Raw genomic sequence first — 10929 nt, 5'->3', positions numbered from 1 at the left:
CCCTTCAAAGCAGCCATTTTCTCCAGGGGAGCTGGTCTCTGTCAGCTGGAGATCAGTGGTAAAAGCGGGAGATCCCCAGGCCCCACCTGGAGGCTGGCGACCCTAATTTCTGTACCCAGAGCCAGCAACCATAGACCCAGGGAACTGTTCTCTGTAGTCTAGATCAGGCCCCCCACACACACCTTTCCTGGTACTGGCCAAACATTTTTAGAAAGTGGATCAGGCTGCGGGAGAGGGGGGTTTGCCCAGCAAGATTTCTGACTGGCCATTGGATATTTGATTGGCTGGGCAAATTTTTTTAAAAAACCAGTGCTTTTGGCAGCCGCCACCGCTGCCGCAGCACAAGAATATCTGTGACTGAGGTTAAGCCCTGGTAGCCATTTTGTGACTGGCACCACTTCTCGCAGCCGCCGTCTTGTGTCAGAACTCCAGAGGTGTGCCTGCAGACTCAAAAAGGTTAGGGACCCCTGGTCTAGCGATTCCTGCCTTGACTCCATCCACCTCTTGCTGATTCGTGCTCTTAATGTTTGGTGTGGTGGTTAAGTGTGCAGGCTCTAATCTGAGAGAACCGGGTTTGATTCCCCACTCCTCCACTTGCAGATGCTGGTGTGACTTTGGACAAGCCATAGTTCTGTCGGAGCTGTTCTTGAAAAAGAGCCGTTTCTGTCAGAGCTCTCTCTGTTATGTATTGAGATGTATATAACTGCCTTGTGAACTGTGCCATTGAGATGCCTTGTTAAGCTTCGCCCTGGGCTAGGATCCTAATGTAACCAATAGGAGCCCTAGCCCAGAATATGTTTGCCAATCACCGTGCAGAGCGGGATCGCTTGTGATTGGTCCTTATTGCTTCAACCTCATAGGTTGCTTATTGTACAGTGGGTGTGGCTACATTAGCCGGGAATGTTTAAATACAGAGCAGCCAGTGCTTGTCCCTGGCTCGAGTGGTTCGAATGATGGGTTCTGGCTGGCGATCGTTGTACCGTGTTCGGAGAAGTAACAGAGCTGAAGAATAAACCGCATTCTTGCTGAATCACTCTCCGACTTCTTTGTTAAGCACACGACTTAACACTCTCAGCCCCCCCTGCCTCACAGGGTGTCTGTTGTGGGGAGGATTCATAGAATCATAGAGCTGGAAGGGACCTCCAGGATCATGTAGTCCAACCCCCTGCACAATGCAGGAGATTCATAGATACCTCCCCCCCACACACACACCCAGTGACCCCTTGTTCCATGCCCAGAAGATGACAAAAAACCTCCAGGATCTCCAGCCAAACTGGCCTCGAGAAAAATTCCTTCCTGACCCCAACATGACAACACCCTGTCTGCCTACGTTAAAAAATGTCACATTATGGCATCTATATTTTTCTAAAGCAGAGTGGCCATTGCTTCTTTATCCTAAAAAAGCTAATGCTCCCTCTAAGCTGTGGAGTCTTGTGAGCCAAAAATTCTACTTTGTGAGCCACTGGCATCAAAGTTGTGAGCGAGCGATTTAGCCACTGCACAAATTAGTTTGCTCTGGGGCCATCCTTCCTGAGCGAAGACAAAAATGTGTGAGCCGGAGGCTAAAAAACTGTGAGCTACCTCACACTAACTCACACTGGTAACCAGTGTTCCCTCTAAGCTGAGTTAGTGTCAGCTAGCTCACAGTTTTTTAGCCTCCAGCTCACACATTTTTGTCTTAGCTCAGGAAGGATGGCTCCAGAGCAAACTAATTTATGCAGTAGCCAATTCGCTCGCTCACAACTTTAATGCTAGTAGCTCTCAAAGTAGAAATTCTGCTCACAAGACTCTACCACTTAGAGGGAACATTGGTTACAACATGAATCTTCGGCAGCTTACTCAGCAGGGAGACTCCCACCACTTTAAGACTGTCACGTATTGCACATGAGGCACTACACTACCTTCCTTGCCAGCAATAATCTCCTCCCCCTCTCCTCTTCCTTTTTTGTTCATCATATGGCATGAGGAAAAGTTCCATGACACTGGAGAGCAAGATAACTTTGTGACATTTAAGTTAATCCTAAAGCAGCACCTGTTGCTTCTAACTCGGATTTTCCCCTAATGGACAAACATCGCTGCCTGCAATTAGGATATTATAGCACTGGAGAAAGTGCAGAAAAGGGCAACTAAAATGATAAAAGGGTTGGAACACTTTCCCTATGAAGAAAGGTTAAAGTGCTTAGGGCTCTTTAGCCTGGAGAAATGGCGGCTGAGGGGGTGACATGATCGAGGTTTACAGGATTATGCCTGGGATACAGCAGGCAGAGAAAGAAGTCCTTTTCTCCCTTTCTCACAAGACAGGAACTCGTGGGTACTCCATGAAATTGCTGAGCAGTCGACTGGATTAACAAAGAGAATTCACTGCTACAGGAGGTGGTGGTGGCTACAAGCATGGACAGCTTCAAGAGGGAGTCCTTTGTTGGTCTTAAAGGTGCCATTGGACTCTAAATTTGGACTTTAAAAGTTGAGCTTTATTAATACACAATGGGGAGAGCAAGTGAGGCAACAGGGGTGGGGGATTTGTGTCAAAACATGAATGGTGCAGTAGGGCTATATATGAAGGGAGGAGGAGTGAACACACAACAGTTCATTAGCAGTTGCAGATTTTCCAGGTTGTATGGCCGTGGTCTTGGCATTGTAGGACCTGACGTTTCACCAGTAGCTGTGACTGGCATCCTCGGAGGTATAACACAGAAAGATGGAGTACTCTCTGTGTCAAGGTGAGACAAAAATGGTAGGCAGGTAATTTATATCTGCTCAGGAAGGTGGGATAGGGCAGAGTCATTATCATGTTGGAGTTCCCCAGGCTGTGAACATGCTAATGGAGGAGCTTTCCTGAGGATGTTCTTTTGTATATGGATTGTTTCCTGAAAAACACAAAAGGCTCTACATCTGACAACAGCACTACAGGTAAGATTAGAACCTCCTCAGGAAACAGGAAAGCTCCTCAGGTTAAAGGTTAAAGTGCATGGGGCTCTTTAGCTTGGAGAAACAACGACTGAGGGGTGACATGATTGAGGTTCACAAGACTATGCATGGGATACAGCAGGCAGAGAAAGAAGTACTTTTCTCCCTTTCTCACAATACAAGAACTCGTGGGCACTCCATGAAATTGCTCAGTGGTTGGGTTAGAACAGATAAAAGGAAGTCCTTCTTCACCCAAAGAGTGATTAACACATGGAACTCACTGCCACAGAAGATGGTGGCGACTACAAGCACGGATGGCTTCAAGAGGGAATTAGATAAACATATGGAGCAGAGGTCCATCGGTGGCTATTAGCCACAAGGTATAGATAGGAAATCTGGAAGGCCAAATAATGAAACTGAAGCTCAAATACTTTGGCCACCAAATGAGAAGGGAGCACTCACTGGAGAAGACCCTGATTTTGGGAAAGATTGAAGGTCAAAGACGGGGACGGCAAAGGACGAGATGGTTAGACAGTGTCATAGATGCAAGGAACATGAAATTGAGCAAACTTCAGAGGATGGAGGAAGGCAGGAAGGCCTGGCGGGATCTGGTCCATGGGGTCGCGAAGAGTCGGACTCGACTGTGCGACTGAACAACAATAGATAGGAATTCTATCTGGGGTAAGTGATGCTCTGTCTTCTTGGGGAGGGGGGGGCAACAGTGGGAGGGCTTCTAGTGTCCTGGCCTCACTGCTGGACCTCCTGATGGCCCCTGGTATTTTTGGACTTGAGTGTTGGACTCGATGGGCCATTGGCCTGATCCAACATTGGCTTCTCTTACATTCTTATATGAAGCAGAGGCCCATCAGTGGCTATTAGCCACAAGGTATAGATAGTCTAGGGCAAGTGATGCTCTGTCTTCTTGGTGCTTGGGTGTGTGTGTGTGACAGTGGGAGGGCTTCTAGTGTCCTGGCCCCACGGGTGGACCTCCTGATGGCACCTGGTATTTGTGGCCACTGTGTGACAGAGTGTTGGACTCGATGGGCCTTTGGCCTGATCCAACATTGGCTTCTCTTCTGTTCTTACGTTCTCTTATGCAGGAGTCAAGCATCGTGGGGGCATCTGCCCAGCACTGCATTGCTGCCTCACTAGTCTGCCCCTGTGGGTTTTCCTCTGCAGTGAGGATACACCAACTCGGTTCTTACCAGCTGCTGTCCTTTATACAGTTTCTGTCTCCAGCACCTGGCATTACGTTTTATGGCAGACGTGGCCTGGCTCAACAAAGTGACATTTCTGTCAGATCTGGCCCTTGTAACGACTGAGTTTGACACCTCTAGCCTAGAGCATCCGTAACAAGTGTTTGCCCAGTCTCACTCTGAACTGGGAAGAGGATATAAATCAGCAACAGCTGAGAGTCTGTGTCAGGGGTGGCCAAACTTGCTTAACGTCAGAGCCACACAGAATAAACGTCAGATGTCCGAGAGCCGTGAGAGGTGAACAAATATTACACATGTTCTTATTAAAAAATATGCAAATTAGCTTTTTATTAACATGAAACTAGACTGCAAAAAACAGGGGGGGTTTTAAAAGCAGATATTGTTAATGATATTTGTCCAATTATATTTGTTTGCTAATGATATTTATTTGTCTCAGAGAAAGAGAGAGGTGGAAAGAAAGAATGAAAGAAGTAGAGAAAGAGAGAGACAAAGAAAGCAAATAGATGGCGAGGGAGGGGGGAGGGAAGGGATAAAAAGAGAAAGAAAGATGGAAGGAAAGCAAATAGAGGAGGGAGGGAGGGGGAGAGAGAGAGAAACAAAGAAAGCAAATAGATGGCGAGCGAGGGGGAAGGGAGAAAAAGAGAAAGATGGAAAGAAAACAAATAGATGGGGGAGGGAAGGGGAGGAAGGCAGACAGACAGAGAGAAAGTAACAAAGAAAGCAAATAGATGGGGAACTTGCCAGGAGCCGCACAATATGTGAAAGAGCCGCATGTGGCTCCCGAACCACAGTTTGGCTACCCCTGGTCTGTATAGTATAGTGATTAAGGTGTTGCACTGGAACTGGGAAGGACCCAAGTTCAAATTCCACCCAGTCATATAACGCTCTCTGAGTAACCCTAACTCACTCGCTTTCTCTCAGAATAACCTACCTCAAAAGGGGTGTTGTAAGAACAAAATGAAAGAGAGGAGAAACATGCATTCAGTCTGAAATGTGGAATAAATGTAAGACACAGATAGACAACCAAATGGGGGGGGGGATGTGAGGAAAAAACCAAAACTGCCATCTGATACGCGGCTGGCAGGATAGAGAACATGGGTTGAGTTTCTCGATCTACATCACTGACATATAAAAATGCAGCTGTTGTGCTTAGATTCCCTTTGATTACATTTTTAACTGGCAGCCCAGCATAAAGATAATAAGGAGCACAAATTGTGGCTTTAATATTGTCCCTAGATTTCTATGGGATTTGATTTGTAGCCATTCTGTCATTCAATTTCACTTAAAAGAAATCAAGAAAGGGGAAACAATACTTAAACTAGTGCTCAGCTTCAACAAAAGGTAACAAAATTAGCATGGCAAATTAAATTTGCCATGGAAATTGCCATCAAGTCATAGCTGACTTATGGCACCCCCATGGAGTTTTCAAGGCAAGAGATGTTCAGGGGTGGTTTGCCTTTGCCTGCCTCTGCACAGCAACCCTGGACTTCCTTGGTTGTCTCCCATCCAAGCACGAACCAGGGCCAACCCTGCTTAGCTTCCAAGATATGATGAGATTGGGCTAGCCTAAGCCACCCCGGTCAGGGCAAAAGACATACAGAGATGGTTTGCCCTTGCCTGCCTCTGCATAGCAACCCTGGACTTCCTTGGTTGTCTCCAACCCAAGTACTAACCAGGGCCAACCCTGCTTAGGTTAGGTGTGCGGACTCTAATCTGGGAGAACCGGGTTTGATTCCCCACTCCTCCACTTGCAGCTGCTGGATGACCTTGGGCAGGCCATAGAGCTGTTCTCTCAAGGACAGTCCTCGAGAGAGCTCTCTCAGCCCCACCTCCCTCCTAGGGTGTTTGTTGTGGGGAGGGGGAAAGGAGTTTGTAAGCTGCTCTGAGACTCCAAGTGAAGGGCGGGGTATGAATCTAATCTCTTCTCTTCTTCTTCTAAGGCTGGGCCATCCAAGTCAGGGCTTCCTTAAATTCATTAATGTTAAAATGCTCTATTATGAAAACAACAAGATGACAACGTTTTTCGACACAGGCACTTTATTCCTTTAACTATACTGGATGAGAATGGAAATGCTTATGGACTGAGCATGTATGTATTAGACTTTGGAACTGTTGTATGAATAGAGTACACGGATATTAGTATCTTTAATAAGCATAAAATATTTAGAATGTGTTTCTTGTAATTTGTTTACGATCCCCCCCCCCCTTGCATTTAACCACCTGGAGGTTGGCAACCCTACGCTCCGAGCTTTCTTTGGAGAGAGTCGCTGCAGCTGTTCTTACTTCGGGGAAAGGAGGTGACTCCTTAACGACGGGTACGCGTCGCCTGCCAACATCCCGCCGGCTGTAGTCTGAACTGGACCCGGTCGGTAGCAGCCGGTCCTCCCAATCGCTTCGCGCTCCGCGGTCGTGGAATAGAAAAGAGGCAGAAGAGCGACGAACCGCGTCGCCCTTGAAGCCGCGTCTCGTTTCAAACCGCGAGGGCTGCCCGCCAAACTGCAGAGAAGGGAGAGAACCCGCCAACTTCCGCCTTACCGATGCAGCACCAGATCTCCTTCCGTAGCAAACGTATCTCCTTCCGGGCCACCTAGGCTATACGCATGCGTATTCGTTGCATTTCGCCCGCCCATCATCCGGGCCCCTTCGAGGCTTGGTGTAGAGCGCATGCGCAGTAAAGGTCCGGCGCTTTCTCCCGTCGGCCGGCAATCAAGGATTTTTTTTAAAGCCCCCCGTTAGAAAACAGCGCATGCGTCAGAAGATGCGTGTCTTGGGGTGGTGGTGGCAGTTTTTCGTTGCTTAGTGGGTGTGTGGGTGTGTGGGGGGGTCGGAGTAAATAAAATAGGCGCTTGTGTGTGCCATATTCTCTCATCGGGTTTATTTAGTGTGTGTGACCGCAGCCTTTGAGTCCAGCGGCACCTTTAAGACCGACCAAGTTTAATTCTGGGTATGGGTTTTCGTGTGCAAAGCACGCTTCTTCAGACGAAAGCTTGCACTTTGAATAAAGCTTTTTTGGTCTGAAAGGTGGCCACCGGACTTACACTTTGTTCTGTTGCTTCCGACAAGCACGGCTACCTCCCCTGAATTTCAGCTCTTATACCTGAAGAAGTGTGCCTGCACACGAAAGCTCATTCCCAGAATTAAACTTGGTTGGTCTTAAAGGTGCCGCTGGACTCGAACTCTGTTCTGTTGCTACAGACCGACAGGGCTGCCCACCTGGATCAAGTCCTGGCTCGCATATTCTATAGCAGGAGGTGGCAGAATGGAGCCCACGCTTTCAGGTTGCAGGAAGGCGGGTGGACTGGATTCCAACTTCTAACAGAATAGAGGAGGAGGAGATTGGATTTATGCCCTGCCCTTCACTACTCAAAGGAGTCTCAGAGCAGCTTACAAACTCCTTTCCCTCCCCCCCCCCTTCCCCCCAACAGGTAGGTGGGGTTGAGAGAGCTCTCTTGAGAACTGCTCCCGAGAGAACAGCTCTTGTGAGAACTATGGCTTGCCCAAGGTCATCCAGTAGCTGCAAGTGGAGGAGTGGGGAATCAAACCCAGTTCTCCCATATTAGTGTCTGCGCACTTAACCACTACACCAACTGGCTCCATACCAATAGAAAACTAACACCGCAGGGAGAAAGATGCTACACCATAATTTTGGTTGCTCTGCTGGGTTTGTACTGGCAGGCTGGGGAGTTTGGGGCTCAGGGCAGTCGTCCTAAAACCTGTGCTCCTCCGTGACTCCCTACCCTGTCTGAAGTGAAGTAGTTAATTCTGCCGCCTATTTTGTGCGTGAGTCAGGCAGTCAGTGTCAATTTAAGAGTGACGAGCACGTCTCCTGCCCCCCCCCCCCCACAGTTCCATCAAGAAGGCTATGGTGCTATTGGGAATATGATAAGAAGCACTGAAAAATATTTCTGTAATGTTCATCATGTGGAACTGGTGCAATGTAGCATCCAAGCATGCATAGGTATCTGAAAGGTAAGTAAAGGTAAAGGTTCCCCTGCTCAAAAGCCAGTCGAGTCCGACTCTAGGGTTGCGGTGCTCATCTCCATTTCAAAGCCGAAGAGCCAGCGGTGTCTGAAGACATTTCCGTGGTCATGTGGTCGGCATGACTAAACACCAAGGCGCACGGAGCGCTGTTACCTTCCCACCGAAGTGGTACCTATTTATCTACTTGCAATTTCTTGCTTTTGAACTGCTGGGTTGGCAGGAGCTGGAACTAGAGACGGGAGCTCACTCCGTCATGCGGCAACTCAGGTCTCGAACTGCTGAACTACCGGCCTTCCACAGCCTGCAGTTCAGCATCTTAACCACTTGAGCCACCGCAGCTCCTATCTGAAAGGTACCAAGTTCAAATTTGCCCTCCAACAATCTGCAATACGGGAATAATAATACTGACCTATCTTGTAGGACGGTTGTGAAGGTTATGTGTGTGAAGTATTTGGGAGTGAGTGAGCATGGTGTAGTGGTTAAGAGCAGCGACTCTAACCTGGATAACTGGGTTTGATTCCCCACTCCTCCACATGAAGCCAGCTGGGTGACCTTGGGTCAGTCACAACTCTTTCTGAAAGCCAGTTTGATGTGGTGGTTAGGAGCGCAGACTCTAATCTGGGAGAACCGGGTTTGATTCCCCACTCCTCTACATGCAGCTGCTGGTGTGACCTTGGGTCAGACAAACTCTCTCAGAGCTGTTCTCATGAGCAGTCCTTGAAAGAGCTCTCTCAGCCCCACCTCCCTCACAGGGTGTCTGTTGTGGGGAAGGGAAAGGAGATTGTAAGGCACTCTGAGACTCCGAGTGAAGGGCAGGGTATAAACCCAATCTCCTCTTCTTCCGTTAGACTGGAACCTGGAGCTGCTGTTAGCGCACCAACTCTCCAAAGCCCAGGCAGATGGTTCGGCGCTCTGTAAGAAGCTGGAAGTTTAAATAAGGGCAGCTTCGAGAAGGTGCATGGGCAAACGCACAGTCCTAGCGTGCCAACACGGCCCTTAGATCAGGGCTCGGGACGGCAAATGTGTCAGGTTTCCCTGCAGATCTTTTCCACTAATAACAGCACTTTCCTGATGCAATGAACCTTTGGACGTAATTGGCACCTAATCCCATGTTATGACAGTCAAGCCTCCAAACGTACCCGGTTGTCGGAATAAGACTGGCATCGTCCACCACAGTATACGTAAACCCCGGTTGCAAGTGTTCCCCCTCCATGAGGAAACCTCGAAGAAAGATCAGAGACTGTAGGGGTGAGCATAAAGGTGCATTAAGAAACTTGCGGGACTCACTGCCACAAGGTGTCATGATGGCTGCTGTCTTAGAAGACTATAAAAGCTGATGGTGGGGGGAACAGAGGCGGTTTTTTTTGAGGGCTGTTAGAGGAACGTCCGTGTTTGGAAACAACCTACTACTGTATGTGCCCCCAAAGAGCTATATGCTCAGCCAAATAACACCTTCTGGTAGTCCCTGGCCCAAAAGACATCCGTTTGGTCCATACTGCCGCGGTGCTATAGTGCCTATTCTGACCAATCCTGCTTACGGGATCAACAAAGCGTTACCAGGCAACAGGTTGCGGTCTAACTCGCTTCCTTAGGAGGCACTGGAAGTCCCGGAAGATTTTTTTTTGGCCATCTTGGATCTGAGTAGCAACTTTGTTATTTGTTCATCTGGATTATTATTCTTAATGTTTTAATTCTATGATTCTGTGTATTTGACTGACATGTTGTGACCCACCCTCAGCCTGCATGCAGGGGAGGGCAGGATATAAATCAACATAAACTGGGCTTTTTTTGTAGAAAAAACCCAGCAGGAACTCATTAGCATAATAGGCCACATCCAACAGCAGAAACTAATTAGCATATTAGGCCACACTCCATACCTTCTCTTGGCTTGCCCGGGCACCCCATGGCTGTGCGGAGCTCGGGCAACCCCCCCCACCAAGCCCCTCCCCGGACAGGCCGGGGAAGGCGTTTAAATGCCTCCCTGATCCTTTCAGGCCCCCCCGGCCTGCCCGCCTCGGAGTCGCCGGGGGAGTCACTCTCCAGGCCTTCCCTCTGTAGCCACTGCAGGCGCAGAGGTTTTGGCTACAGTGGGCGTGGCCAACTCTGAAGCCAGCCGGAACTCTGTTCCTGTGCGTTCCTGCCCCAAAATAGCCCTGAATAAAATACTGAGTAGTACCGGATGCTGGGACGAACCAGTCAAGGGAAGGCCAATGTCGATCACAGGGGTGGCCAAACTGCGGCTCAGGAGCCACCTGTGGCTCTTTCACACATACTGTGTGGCTCACGGCTGGGGGAGCACAGGGGAGGCATACTTTTGTCTCCCTCTCTCCCTTCTCCCTCCTTCCCTCCCATCTATTTGCTTTCTTGGTTCTCTGTCTCTCTCTCTCTCTCTCTTTCCACCTCTTTAATTCTTTCTTTCCATCTCTCTCCCTTTCCCTCTCTTTCAGACAAATACATATCATTAGCAAACAAATACCATTGGACAAATAAATATCATTATCAATATCTGTTTTTACCCCTTCTGTTTTTATTTTTGGCAGTCTCACGTAATGTTAATAAAAAGCAAATGTGCATATTTTAAAATAAAAACATGTGTGTGATATCTGTTCGTGTCTTGCGGCTCTCGAACCTCTGATGTTTATTCTACGTGGCTCTTAACGCTGAGCAGGTTTGGCCACCAGCTTCTTAGAGACATCTGCTGGAAACTCAGGGGTTGTTTCGTAGAAAAAGAGCTAGGGGAACTCATTAGCATAACTCATTAGCATATGCCACACCCCCTGACATCACCGGAAGTGTGTCATAAGGCCACACACCCCGCCCCCAA

This window comes from Gekko japonicus, unplaced genomic scaffold, assembly GCF_001447785.1.
Source record: "Gekko japonicus isolate JY-2015 unplaced genomic scaffold, Gekko_japonicus_V1.1 scaffold175, whole genome shotgun sequence".
In the NCBI taxonomy this organism is placed as follows: domain Eukaryota; kingdom Metazoa; phylum Chordata; class Lepidosauria; order Squamata; family Gekkonidae; genus Gekko; species Gekko japonicus.
This window is presented reverse-complemented; position numbering follows the sequence as displayed.